The 13535-nt window shown below is 58.2% G+C and overlaps 1 pseudogene; it reads left to right on the forward strand.

Moving 5' to 3' along the window:
- LOC119297373 overlaps positions 1-12730 on the forward strand; it is a 16891-nt pseudogene extending 4161 nt beyond the window's left edge.
- Positions 12731-13535: the final 805 nt, after the last annotated feature.

Here is a 13535-nt window from a genome sequence, read left to right on the forward strand (position 1 = left end):
CCGGACGCCGGCTACGAGCAATACCCGCGCGCGGCGCGAGAGAGAGCCGGCGGCCAGCCGAAGACGGACCCGAATCTCCATCGAGCGAGACGCGGACGGCCACCCCCGAGCCATGGAATGGCGGGGCAACCCGCCTCTGCCTCGACCTCGTGGGGAGAGATATCCCACCCCGCCGCCAGTGGCGCACCCGACTCTCAGCGGCCGGCTAGGTCGCCGCGAAGGAGTCGGCGAGAACGACGCCCGCCATCGGATCGATCGCCTAGCGCGATCCCTGGTGCTAGAAGAGGAAGATGATGTCGGCCCGCCTTGTTTCGGCCCCCGCATCCGCGACGAGCCTTTCCCCAAAGGGTTCTCGCTCCCAAGAGACACGCCCAAGTACAACGGCTCCGTGAAGCCGGAAGATTAGCTGATCGACTACTCTATGGCGGTCAGCATAACCAACGGCAACCGGCAAGTTGCCGTGAAATACGTGCCCCTTATGCTGAAAGGCACGGCGCGGACCTGGCTCAACAGCCTCAAGCCCCTCAGCATCAACAGCTGGCTAGACTTCACCGAAGCTTTCGTTCGCAACTTCACCAGCACCTACAAGCGGGCTCCCAAGCCTAGGCAGCTCTCCCTGTGCGTACAGGGCCCAGCCGAGTCCACTCGCGACTACCTCACGCGCTGGGCCGAGCTCTGCAACTCTTGTGAAGGGGTGCACGAGGTGCAAGCCATCGAATACTTCACTGCCGGGTGCCGAGAAGGTACCCTCCTCAAGCACAAGCTCCTTTGCGACGAGCCGACTACCCTCGACGAGCTTCTGGACATAGCCGACAAATACGCCACCGCCGACTCTTCAATGAAGACCGAGCTCCGGGTAGACGCGTCCGGGAAAGTACTCAACCCGGCGCCCAAGACGCCGGCAGGGGATTCCGGCTGACGCCCACACCCGAACGATCAAAAGCGCAAGGGCCCTGCGCCGCCTCCCGTCAGTCGGCAGGTGGCCAAGGTCGAAGACACGCCGTCTGAAGGGCGGCCCGCGCCCAAGAAGCCTAAGGGCGGCCGGCCGGCTTGGCAGCCGGCTTTCTCCTACGAGCACACTCTTGATGCCCCGTGCAAGTTCCATAGCGGTGCAAAGCCGTCCAACCACACAACCCGGAAGTGCCATTGGCTCACCCGAATCTCCAAGGGCGAAGGGCTCGCGCCGCCTCCGGCCGCTCGGCCCGCAGTCGGAGCCGTGCACGACGAGTTTCCCGATGAGCAAGCAACCTACATCGTCTTTACGAGCCAGCTCGAAGACCGGCGCGGCAAACGCCGAGAGCACCAAGAAGTCAGCATGGTCGCTACCAACCCCGCCGGGCACATACATTGGTCAGAGAAACCCATCAGTTGGAGCCGGGCCGACCACCCAGAGGTGATGCCGTCTCCCGGCTCTTATGCATTGGTCCTGGAAGCCACCCTCGCGATGGACCGGCGCGCCGACCGCTTCTCCCACGTGCTGATAGACGGCGGGAGCAGCATCAACATCCTATACCATGATACCTTGGAGAAGCTAAATGTCAAGACGAAGCAGCTCGCGCCGACTCGGACAGTTTTCCATGGCATCGTCCCCGGCTTGTCCTGCGCCCCCATTGGCAAGATCAAGATTGATGTACTCTTTGGGGACAAGGAGCATTTCCGCCGGGAAGCAATCTGGTTTGAAGTGGTGGATCTGGAGAGCCCCTACCATGCATTGTTTGGCCGACCCGCCTTGGCCAAATTCATGGCAGTTCCCCACTATGCATACCTCAAGATGAAGATACCGAGTTCCAAAGGCGTCACCACCATAGCCGGCGATTACAAGAGGTCATCTGAGTGCGCTGCAGCCAGCAGCCGGCTGGCCGAGTCCCTTGTGATCGCCGAAGAGAAGAAGATGTTGGACCGGGTCGTGGCCATGGCCAGCCAACAACCGAACCAGTCCCCCGACTCCAAGGAGTATGATGCCCAAGGATCTTTCCAGCCGGCCAAGGAAACCAAGAAGATACCCCTTGACCCCAAGCACCCTGAGAGGTTTGCCGTCATCGGAGCAAGCTTGGACAGCAAATAGGAAGGCGAGCTCGCCGATTTCCTCCGTGAGAACCGGGACATCTTTGCATGGTCTCCCAAAGACATGCCGGGTGTTCCGAAGGAATTCGCCGAGCACAAACTACACGTCCGAGAGGATGCGAAACCAGTCAAGCAACCCCTCCACCGACTGTCAGAGGAGAAGAGAAGGATTGTAGGGGAGGAGATAGCCCGGCTTCTAGCGGCCGGCTTCATTATGGATGTTTTCTTCCCGGAATGGCTTGCCAACCCGGTCCTCGTGCTAAAGAAGAACAACAAGTGGCGCATGTGTATAGACTACACAAGCCTCAACAAAGCCTGCCCTAAGGATCCCTTCGCCCTCCCAAGGATCGACCAAGTGATAGACTCCACGGCCGGATGCGAGATGTTGAGTTTCTTGGATGCTTACTCAGGATATCACCAGATAAAGCTAGACCCGGCCGACCGCCTGAAAACCGCCTTCATCACGCCATTTGGAGCCTTCTGCTACCTGACTATGACATTCGGCTTGAGAAATGCCGGTGCCACTTTTCAGCATTGCATGCAGAAGTGCCTCCTCAAGCAACTCGGCAAAAACGCTCACGTCTATGTGGACGACATTGTGGTGAAGACGGAGAAGCGCGGCACCTTGCTGGAAGACCTCAAAGAAACATTTGAGAACCTGCGCCGCTTCCAAATCAAGCTCAACCCCGAGAAATGCGTGTTCGGAGTACCAGCCGGCCAGCTCCTAGGCTTCCTGGTCTCCGAACGCGGCATCGAATGCAACCCAATAAAGATCAAGGCCATCGAGAGAATGGCGATCCCCACCAAACTGCGAGAAATCCAGAAGTTCACCGGATGCTTGGCGTCCTTGAATCGCTTCATCAGCTGGCATGGAGAGAAAGCTCTCCCCCTCTACCGCCTCATGAAGAAGAGCACTCACTTCGAGTGGAACGACCAGGCCGACCAGGCTTTTCACGAGCTGAAGAAGATGCTGGCCACGCCACCTGTCCTGGCGACACCGACTGAGAAAGAGCCCATGCTCCTTTATATTGCTGCAACCAGCCGGGTGGTCAGCACCGTCATCATAGTCCAACGTCCAGAAGAAGGCCGAGCACAGCCGGTCCAGAGGCCGGTGTATTATTTGAGCGAGGTGCTGTCCGCCTCAAAGCAGAACTACCCGCACTACCAGAAGATGTGCTACGGCGTATACTTCACCGCCAAGAAGTTGAAGCCCTACTTTCAAGAGCATCCCGTCACGGTCGTATGCACTGCCCCGCTGGCCGAGATCATAGGCAGCCGGGATGCATCCGGCCGGGTGGCGAAGTGGGCCATCAAGCTGGCCCCTTACACGATCTTCTATCAGCCCCGCACTGCCATCAAGTCCCAAGCATTGGCCGACTTCCTCGTCGACTGGGCCGAGACCCAGTACCTGCCGCCGGCTCCCGACTCCACCCATTGGCGCATGCACTTCGACGGGTCCAAGATGCGCACCGGCTTGGGAGCCGGCGTCGTCCTTACCTCGCCCAAGGGCGACAAGCTCAGATACATGCTGCAGATCCACTTTCCCGCCTCCAACAATGTGGCCGAGTAGGAGGCGCTCATACATGGGCTCCGGCTTGCCAAGGAACTCGGCATCCGCCGGATCCTATGTTATGGCGACTCGGACTTGGTGGTTCAGCAATCATCCAGCGACTGGGACGCCAAGGACGCAAATATGGCAAGCTACCGCTTCCTGGCTCAGCAACTCAGTGGATACTTTGAAGGATGCGAGTTCCTCCACGTACCGCGAGCCGACAACGAGCCAGCCGATGCCCTGGCTCGAATAGGCTCCACTCGACAAGCAATACCAACTGGCGTCGCCCTTCAACGCCTTCTCAAGCCGTCCATCAAGCCGTCTCCAGAGTCCGACTCCATCTTCGTGCCGCCCGACCCCGACGCGGCCAAGTACGGCTCGAAGAATCAAGCAGGCGATCCTGGGACTTCAGTAGCCGGCTCGGGGACTGCCGCACCCGGCCCGGGGACTGCGGCAGCCGGCCCGGGGACTGCACCAACACAACAGCCGACGGCCGACTCCAGTTTTTCATCACCCAACCCGCCCACCCTGGTGGCAGTTGCCACATTGGCAGTAGAAGAAGTCACAGCTCCGTCACGGGCTCAGTCCATCCTCAACTTCCTAGTAAACCAAGAGCTGCCGGCTGACGAAACAGAGGCGAGACATGTCCAACGTCGAGCCGGAGCATACACAATTGTCAACAGAGAACTCTTCAAGCGTAGCGTCACCAGAGTCCTCCAACGGTGCGTCGAGCAAGAGAAAGGCATTGCAATCCTCAGAGACATTCACCAAGGAGAATGCGGCCACCATGCGGCTTCAAGATCGCTCGTCGCCAAAGCTTTCCGCCATGGTTTCTTCTGGCCGACTGCTTTGGACGACGCCAAAGAAGTAGTTAAATATTGCAAAGGCTGCCAACTCTTCAGCTCCAAGCAACACATGTCGGCTTCAGCACTCAAAACCATTCCCCTCACCTGGCCCTTCGCCGTTTGCGGACTGGACATGGTGGGCCCATTCAAGACGGCGCGCGGGGGCATGACGCATTTGCTCGTCGCCGTGGACAAGTTCACCAAGTGGATTGAAGTGAAGCCGATCAAGAAGCTGAATGGGCCGACTGCAGTGACATTTATTGCAGACATAACAAATCGGTACGGCGTGCCACACAGCATCATCACCGACAACGGCACGAATTTTGCCAAAGGAGCCTTGGCACGATTCTGCGTGGCGCAAGGCATCCGGCTGGACCTAGCGTCCGTCGCCCACCCACAGTCAAACGGCCAGGTCGAGCGAGCCAACGGCCTCATCCTCTCCAGCATCAAACCCCGCTTGGTCGTACCACTGGAGTGTTCAGCCGGCTATTGGCTCGATGAGCTGCCAGCTGTCCTCTGGAGTCTGCGTACTACCCCAAACAAGTCAACCGGCTTCACCCCTTTCTTCCTCGTGTACGGTGCCAAGGTGATCATCCCAACCGACGTCAAGTTCGACTTGTCTCGGGTAACCATGTACACGGAGGCGGAAGCCAAGGAAGCGCGAGAAGACGGCGTCGACCTGCTGGAAGAAGGCCGGCTGTTAGCCCTCAGCCGGTCTGCCATCTACCAGCAGGGTTTGCGCCGCTACCACAGTCGGAAGGTCAGGCCAAGATCCTTCCAAGAGGGCGACCTTGTGCTCCGGCTGATCCAGCGAACAGCCGGCCAGCACAAGCTCTCGGCCCCTTGGGAGGGCCCCTTCGTCATCAGCAGAGCTCTAGGCAACGACTCCTACTACCTAATCAATGCGCAGAAGCCCAAGGCGCCCAAGAGAGACGACTCCGGCAAGGAGTCAGGACGACCATGGAACGCCAACCTCCTTCGAAGCTTTTATAGTTGAAATGCAGTATGTATCACGCTAACTTTTATACTAAGTATGAGACAATAGGCCCCCCGAGGAGAGCTCGGGGACTGCCATCTTTTATCTATGAATGAAAAGTATCATGCATATAATCTGGTCTTTTCATTTACTCGTTCTGTCCGGCACCGGGTTCGACTAGTCGGCCCGGGGACTGGCCGATTGGAGTTATATCAGAAGTCCTACCTGCGACCAGACAAGTAGTGTGTCGTCACCCAGGCTTAGCTCTTGCCAAATTCGCAGCTCGAAGAACCGACTGCTCGGCTGGCAAGAGTCAAAAGCAAGAAAGGATGCCCACACGAAAAACGGCTAGGGACCAACGGACTAATATAACAAAAGCCGGTTTGCCGCCTACCGCCGACCGACTACCAGAGTAGCCGGCCGGCCGGCTTCCATTCACTTCACTTCAATCCAAGAAAGCTCGAGTACTTGCCTCCCCAGAAAGGGAAGGCGGCAAAGGAAAAAAATCCTAAGGATAAAAAAGTGTACGCGAACGGAAACCAAACATGCAAATAACAATATTTACATAAAGGACCTCCAAGAGGCCAGCATCCAACATAGTTTGATACACCCCCAGTGGGTGGAATTGCGAAAGCTTAAAGATTGTTCAAAAGACAACAAGCAGGAAAAATAAGGACGGCAGGTCAAGACGGCGGAGCGGCTGACGAGCTGGGGCGGTCGGTGGAGATGGTTGCGCCGGCTGAAGGAGCGGCCAGCGGGCGAACTTCGGCTTGATCACCGCCTCCTGCAGAGGGCGTGCTTCTGCGCGCCTCATTGCTGGAGGCACGATCAGCTTGAGGCCGGCCGGTTGTTCCACCAGTCGGCTCAACGTCTTCACCGTCCACTTCCTCGTCATCTTCGCCTTCGTCGCTCGAGGCGATCTCCTCGGCCGAGTCTTTGCCCACCGCCGGGTTCAGACCGAACACTCCTCCGGCTGGGCGACGCCATCATCATTGATTTCAGGCGCGAAGACGCTGATGTCGGTGCACTCAGCAATCGTCGAGGCACGCTGGTTGATGGCCGGCCGCACCTCCTCCAGCTCCGCATCGGCCTCCAGACGCCAAGTACGCAGCTGGTCCAGGTTCAGCCCTGGGTACCATGCGCGAACGAACTCCAGCGCTTGCCCGGCTCCAAGACGGACCGCCGACGCCTTCCAAGCTTCAAAACGGCCGACTACGACTTCCAGCCAGTCGGCGGTCTGGCTTGGGATGCGGGGGATCGTTTCGCCGGGCCAGAGGGCGGCCAGAACCTGCGCCCCGGCACGTTGAAGCCGGCGAAGCCGGCGAAGCATCCGGTGAGCCGGCTGCAGCCGCGCTTGGACGGCCAAGAGCTGCTCCTCCAGCGTCCGATTTGCGTCCGGCGCGATGTTGACTCCCGCCTGACGGCGCACCTCGCGGTGGGCCTCGATGGCTTGGGCGGCGAGGACGGAGTAGCCGGGAAAGTAGTCTGCACAAGAAAAACGGGCAGCACCACAAGTTAGGCCAAGGCCCCAGGCGGCCAGGGGCAGAAGAAGGGCGAGAAAGGCGTCTTACCATCAATCAAATCTTTGATGCGGCCGAAGCCTTCATCCAGCGCCTGACGCGTCTCGGCCCAACTCACCGCCTCGGTCTCAAACTCTGCCTTCAGGGCGGCCTCGACGTCCTACGCTTTCTGCAGGGCCGCCTTGTGGCTCTTCTCCTGGTCGGCCAGTTTCTTGGCCAGGGGTCGCGCTCTTGGACTAAGGCGGCGTACTCTGCGTCCTTGGTGCGGAGGGCGGCCTGCGCCTCGCCGAGCTCCTTCCTCAAGTCGGCGTTGGCCCCTGCAAGAGCAAAAGACAAAGAGAAAAAACCAATAAGCGAAAGGTCGTCAAGGAAGATCCGACCCGACTGCTCAGCAGTCGGCCCGAATCTCGGGGACTACACCCAGTAGGTGCGCTGACGCGCCCCCACAGGAAACAGATAAGAGCAAGCACTTACTTCGGCTGCTGGCCAGGTCGTCGGTTTTCCGACCCAACTCCTGAGCCTGGGAGTTGAAGGCGGCGGCACGAGAATTATGATATTCCTGAAAAGGTTCAGACAGAAAGCAAAGATAAGATGGTCGTCAAGAAAGATCCGACCCGACTGCGCAGCAGTCGGCCCGAATCTCGGGGACTACACTTAGTGGGTGCGCTGACGCGCCCCCACGGAAGAAATCGGGAAACCAAAGCGGTCAAGGACAAAAAACTTACCCGGATGGCGGCTTGCGTCGACAGGAACTCCTGGGTGTACTGCTGCAGAAGGGCGGCCTGAGCTTGAAGCCGGCTCCGGACCTCTTGGGCCGCCACATTCAGCTCGCCAGTCCCCCCGCTGGGAGTCCACCCGGACATGGCAGAGCTGGCCTCCTCCAAAGCCTCCGCCAACTGGCCGGCGCCCGCAGCTTGGCGCGAATCCGGCGGAGCGACGTTTCCCGCTGTGCGCTGGCGCCTCACCGGTTGTACCTCGAGGCCGGCTCCGGCCTCCGGTACGCCCCCGGCCGGCTCCTCTGGCGCCGCCAATGACTGGCCGCCTTGGCCGGCCCAGGCTGGCGCCGCCGGCGGCGTCCTCCCCGCGAAGACCTCGAAGAGCTCCTCCCTTTGTACCGACGGCGGGTCTTGGATGATCTCCTCCGCCAGGGGCAATGGGAGGTCCGGGGCCACGGTTCGGAGGGGGATGGCGAGCAACGGAGGCTGGTTGCGTGAGCCCTCCGCCTCCGTCTCCACGGTCACGCCTTCGACCGGGCCTTGGCTGCCGCGTCGGCCCGCTCCTTCGCCGCCTGTGCGGCCTCCCGCTCCGCCGCCTCCTTCTCTTCCCGCGCCTCGCGAGTGTTCCGCTCTGTGGCTTCCATGAGGTCGGCGCGGGGATCCACGCGGCGGGGGCCTGAAGACCCTCCAATCGGCCCGACTATGGAGCCGCCTGGGCCCCGCTCAAGGGAAAGCGGCGCCCTGTCCAGAAAACGGAGACAGATCAGGAAGAATGCTCGAAAAAAAAGAAACAATGAAAACATGCATACAAGCAGTCGATGACTTACGCCAAGACCGCCTGAGGCTGCTTCACCGCTTTTCGGAAGCGGGCCGCCTTCGCGGCTGCCTTGTCTCGTTTTGTCACTACGGCGGAGGCCTTGGACTTTTTCGGCCGGCTGCCGAAGAGGGGTAACACGGCCCGGCGCTTCTGTGCGCCGCCGCCGGCTGCCGGCGCGGCGGACGAGCCCGCGCTGTGACGGTCGGCCCCAGCTGGCGGCGCGGGACTTCTTCGGCCTCAGCATCATCCGGCCAGTCATCGAAGCTGGCGGAGAGCCCTGTGCCTCCGGGTTCGGGGTAGTCCCCCACGACGGCGTCTTCCATGGCTGCCGCCCCCAAGTCCGGGTCGTCAACATCGTCCACCATGCGGTCGGTGGCGTACTGGCGCTCGATCCCTGCCACCCCGGGCGGCGGCGGAAGAAGGAGGTTCTGCGAAAAGAGCCGACTGATCAGAAGCCGGCCGCTATGAAGCCGGCTGACAACGAAAGAAGATAGAGAGGAAAACTTACCACGGGCGGAGGATTGGCGCGAGAATACGGCGGCTTGCCGTATTGCCAGTCCACGGCGAGCTTAAGGTTGGCGATGTAATTGACCATGAGCGCCACCTCCGCATGGGGTATTTCCCATGTGCTCAGCCGGCTTGGGTCGAAGCGGCCGCTCATCTGGCACATCATATGGGGCCGGCTTTGGAGAGGAAGAATCCGGCGCTCCACTAAGGCGGCCACCAAGTCGGCTCCGCGCAGGCCTTCCGACTGGATCATCAACCGAAGCCGGGAAACGGCGGCGCTCCTAGCCGGAGACAGGGACCTGGACCGGTAGCTCCATGACGGCTGCCTCCCAGCCGGCGGGCCGGCTACGTAAGGCGGCAGATTGACGTAGTCTCCTTGCGGGGCGATGTTCTTCACGTAGAAGTATGATTTTTGCCGGGAACGGATTGTTCTCGCTGGACCTCCTCATGGCGACGTAGGCCCCGCAGGGGGCGGGCACGCCCGCGACGACGGTGCCGAGCTTGCTCTGGAAGAGCTCTCCCCAGGGCTCCAGCGTGGGGAGCACCCCCAAGAAGCCTTCGCAGAGGGAGACGAAGGCCGACAGCAGCATCACCGCGTTAGGCGTGAGGTGATCCGGCTGAAGGTTGTAGAACTCGAGGAAGGAGCGCAGAAATGCGCTCACTGGAAGGCCGAAGCCGCGCAGGCAATGCGAGCGGAAGACGACCCGCTCGCCTTCCTCCGGCGCCGGCGAGATCTCCGTCTCCGGCGCCAGGAGGACCTGCACGAGGCTGGCGCCGGGCAGGCGCCGGGTCTGGCGGAGGAACTCCACGTGATCTTCATGGACGTTGGAGCCGTCCCATGAGCTTGACAGCGCCATGGAGCAGAGCGGTGTGGAGGAGCTGCGATGGAAGGCCGCGGCGGCAGCGAGAGGAAGAAGAAGGAAGACGAGGAGGGGCGGAGTGTGGGAGAGCGAGCGAACCTCTGCCTCTCCCCCTCCTCCCCCTACTTGTAGGCTCGTGTGGCGGAGCCGAGGAGGTGCGGCGTGGGGGATGTGGGGATCGATCGTGCCCGCTCCCCCCCACGCCCCGCGTTTATGACGCCCTAAAAACGAGTTGAAACCGCCACAGGAAGGCGAGCAGTCCCCCTGGGCCGCAGAAGATCAGCGCCCGGGCCGAGGCCAGGCAGTGGCGAGCCCGGGCCTGCGGCGGCGTCCTATCGCGCGCGCGCGTGCGTTGGCAGGTTTACGCTGCCACGTGGCCCATGGAGGGGCCCGTGGTCAGCGCGCGAGTCAACTACCATCCCATCTATGAGGCGCAGGAGCTCTCTGAGACCGGCCTACACCAGCAAAGCCGGCTCCTCAGGGTAAGAAGCTGACCAAGTTTCTCGTCCCTCAGGCCGCCTCGAAGCTCGATCAGCTTCGGGGACTACTGACGGAGTAAATAGCCATGGGTAGCCTAGCCGGCTTCCCCTGGCCCTTCTGAAAAAATTACAAGGCCCGTCCGGCTCTCAAGAATCGAAGACATGGGGCCGCCTTTCCCCCGCCGGCTGTTATCCAGGCCGGCTTTCGGGAGGCGGCCCGACTTTAGCCCTTATGAAGAAATCCATGGGAGGGCCGGCTTCACGAAGCCGGCCGCGAGAAGGCCGACTCCAAGAAGCCGACTCCCATAAAGAGGTCAACACCGTACCCTCGAAGTTTGCACCAACCTAACAGCGATGAGACGGGGCGTGGCTACAGTGAAACCCGCCGCCCTCGAATCCCGGGGCATGACTGGCCCAGTGCGCCGTACGGGTGGCCATGACCCGTCCGGCGCGGCACTGTTGCCATGTCGACCTTGACGCCATCTGCAATGAACTACCAGCGTAGCCCACGGGCGGTGGGTCCCTCCGGGCAGAGAGGCCCCGAAGGCGGCCATGCCTCTCCCAGTCGGCCCAAGAGAGAGCCGGCTTCCCGCAGCCGGCTTGCTACCCTCCTTGAAGGAGGCGCCCCATTAAGGAGACAAGACACGGTGAGGCTATAGTAATCGCCCGCCGGACGGCGGTACTGTAGCCACGCTCACCACGACCAAGCCTGCGTCATCAGGATAAAGCGACAGTAACCAGCCACCGACCAGGCCCCGACCAGTGGGGCCTGCCTATCGACCAAAGAGCCGGCAGCCGGCGGGCCCACCAGTTGGCGGGTCCCAGCAGCTGGCGCAGAAGCCGGCGAGAGCAGTCACAGACGGCTGGGCCCCGCGCCCAGTCGGATTACCATTGTACCCCCGGGGGTAGGCCTATATAACCCCCCCGGGGCACCCATGCAAAGGGTTGGACCCCAAAGCTAGTTTTAGACACCATACGAGGAGAGGAAGCAGGCTAGCCATGCCCTACTTCCTCCTCCCACCCGAGCAGCTCAAGGAGCATTGTGTAGCTACTTGTCCGTTTTAGTGATCATGCGGAGACCCCGTAGAGCAGCAGTAGGGGTGTTATCTCCACGGAGAGCCCCGAAGCTGGGTAAGATCCGCCGGCGTGCATGTCTTTGCCTCATCCCATTTTCAGGCACCGGCGATGTCTTACTGGCTCCCACAATGATAAGCCATCCGTTGGCATATGTCGCACCTACCACCCGACAATATAACAAATCAGCATTACAGTTCTATGTTGGGCAAGAGCTCTAATGTCCATCAAGTTACTGACATACGAGAAACAACGTCAGATGTGGAAGAACTTATCATTGGGAGGACTGAAGAAATAAAAGAAATAGTGGCTACTTTATGTGAGAGCATCACACCAGGCATCACCATCCTTCCAATATATGGATTTGGTGGTATTGGCAAGACAAACTTGGCTCGGCTAGTGTACAATGATTCTATGTTCGCAGGCTACTCTCTGGTATGGGTCTATGTGTCCCAAAATCTCGACCTAAAGAAAATTGGCAACTCTATTATATCACAGCTATCAGAGGAGAGCCACTTAGCTGAAAAACAGTTGATACATAATAAACTCAGAAAGGTACTTGCTGATAAGAAAATTCTTATTGTCTTAGATGATGTGTGGGAGGAGAATCCAGATACACTAAACTCTTTGAAGGCTATGCTAAGGCGGGTGAGGGCAGCAACGTAAGGATTATCGTAACCACAAGAGATGAAGCCATTGCAAGAGAAATTTGTCATACAGTTGGGCCATATAAGCTAGAGACTTTAACAGATAAAATTTGTTGGAAAATAATAAAACAAAAGGCTGCCTTCAAAAATCGAGTCGACAAGAAGCAATTGAAGCATATAGGAAGGGAGATTGCCACCAAGTGTGGAGGTATGGCTTTAGCGGCTCAATCACTTGGATACACTCTGAAAGGCAAGAGGTTTGATATATGGGAGTCAATGAGGGACAGTGACATCTGGAATTTAACAACTTTGAAAGATCCATCATCAAGAAATCATAAAGTCCTAGCATCCTTGCTGATAAGCTATAGCCATATGCCTGATTGGTTGAAGTTGTGCTTTTCCTACTGTGCAATATTTCCAAAAGGTCATTGTATATTGAAGTATGATCTAATTCATCAATGGATTGCTCTTGGATTCACTGAGCAATCTTATATGTTTGATCCTATGCAGCTCTGCGAGAATTATGCAAGGCAACTTTTGGGGATGTCCTTCCTTCAGTATTCAGAGACATCTTCGGTGAGTTAATTACTACATGATTCTATTTTCTTTTCAACCTTATGTATTCCAACTCACAGTGTATAAATTTATGATGAGTGCATTAAAAGCATCATAGTGCACATGCTTGTGTCGCAAAAGAAATTGAAAAGAATTCTTGGAAAGAAATTTGTTCATTGTACAAACGTACGATGCTCTTCCAGCTAACAAACAGTTGTGAATAAATAGTCATTCATGAACTGTACGAAAAGGATAAATTTCTTGCAACATTGTTTCCCCCATTTTGGTCATTTTTATCTGTTACGAACAGCAAATGTGGATATTTAAAATATTTTTGCTAGTGCGCATGCTCTAATACACAGCACATAATTGTCAAATTTTTATTTTGAAAAGTACGAAGTGCAAGTAGTTGCTAACGGGTGCATAGGTCCGTGTGTGAAAATATATATTAACACTCTGGAACCCCCTTAGAAAATGAAGGTGCAGTAGGATAGAGGGACAGAGTTGACTCCGATTAGATCGGGCCTACTGGATGCCATGTGATGTAGAGGCCAGCAATGGTTGACCAAATTACCCATCCAATTCTGATTAATTTTAGCTAAAGAATTACTCAACGTATAAGATGACTATGTTTTTAAGTATCTGTAGAAAAGAGGAGGTTTCAGGGGTCGACGGCAGTGGGTTGGAGAGCGTGTGCCCACGGTGCTCGCCGCCGTTAGTCTGATGGCACACGCGCTCTGTGTGCGGCATTGTAGTTGACAGGCGCTGGACGTGCAGGGCATTGTGAGTTCATCCACCTGACAGATATCATGGAGGCCCAAATCATTGATCACCGTGCCTAGGTTTAGTTCGAATCCGAGGCTCCTCCGACCCCGCCTACCGCCGTCTCCCGGGAAGGCGGCCGGGGCGGCGTGTGCCCCCCC

This window comes from Triticum dicoccoides, chromosome 5A (genome assembly GCF_002162155.2).
Source record: "Triticum dicoccoides isolate Atlit2015 ecotype Zavitan chromosome 5A, WEW_v2.0, whole genome shotgun sequence".
In the NCBI taxonomy this organism is placed as follows: domain Eukaryota; kingdom Viridiplantae; phylum Streptophyta; class Magnoliopsida; order Poales; family Poaceae; genus Triticum; species Triticum dicoccoides.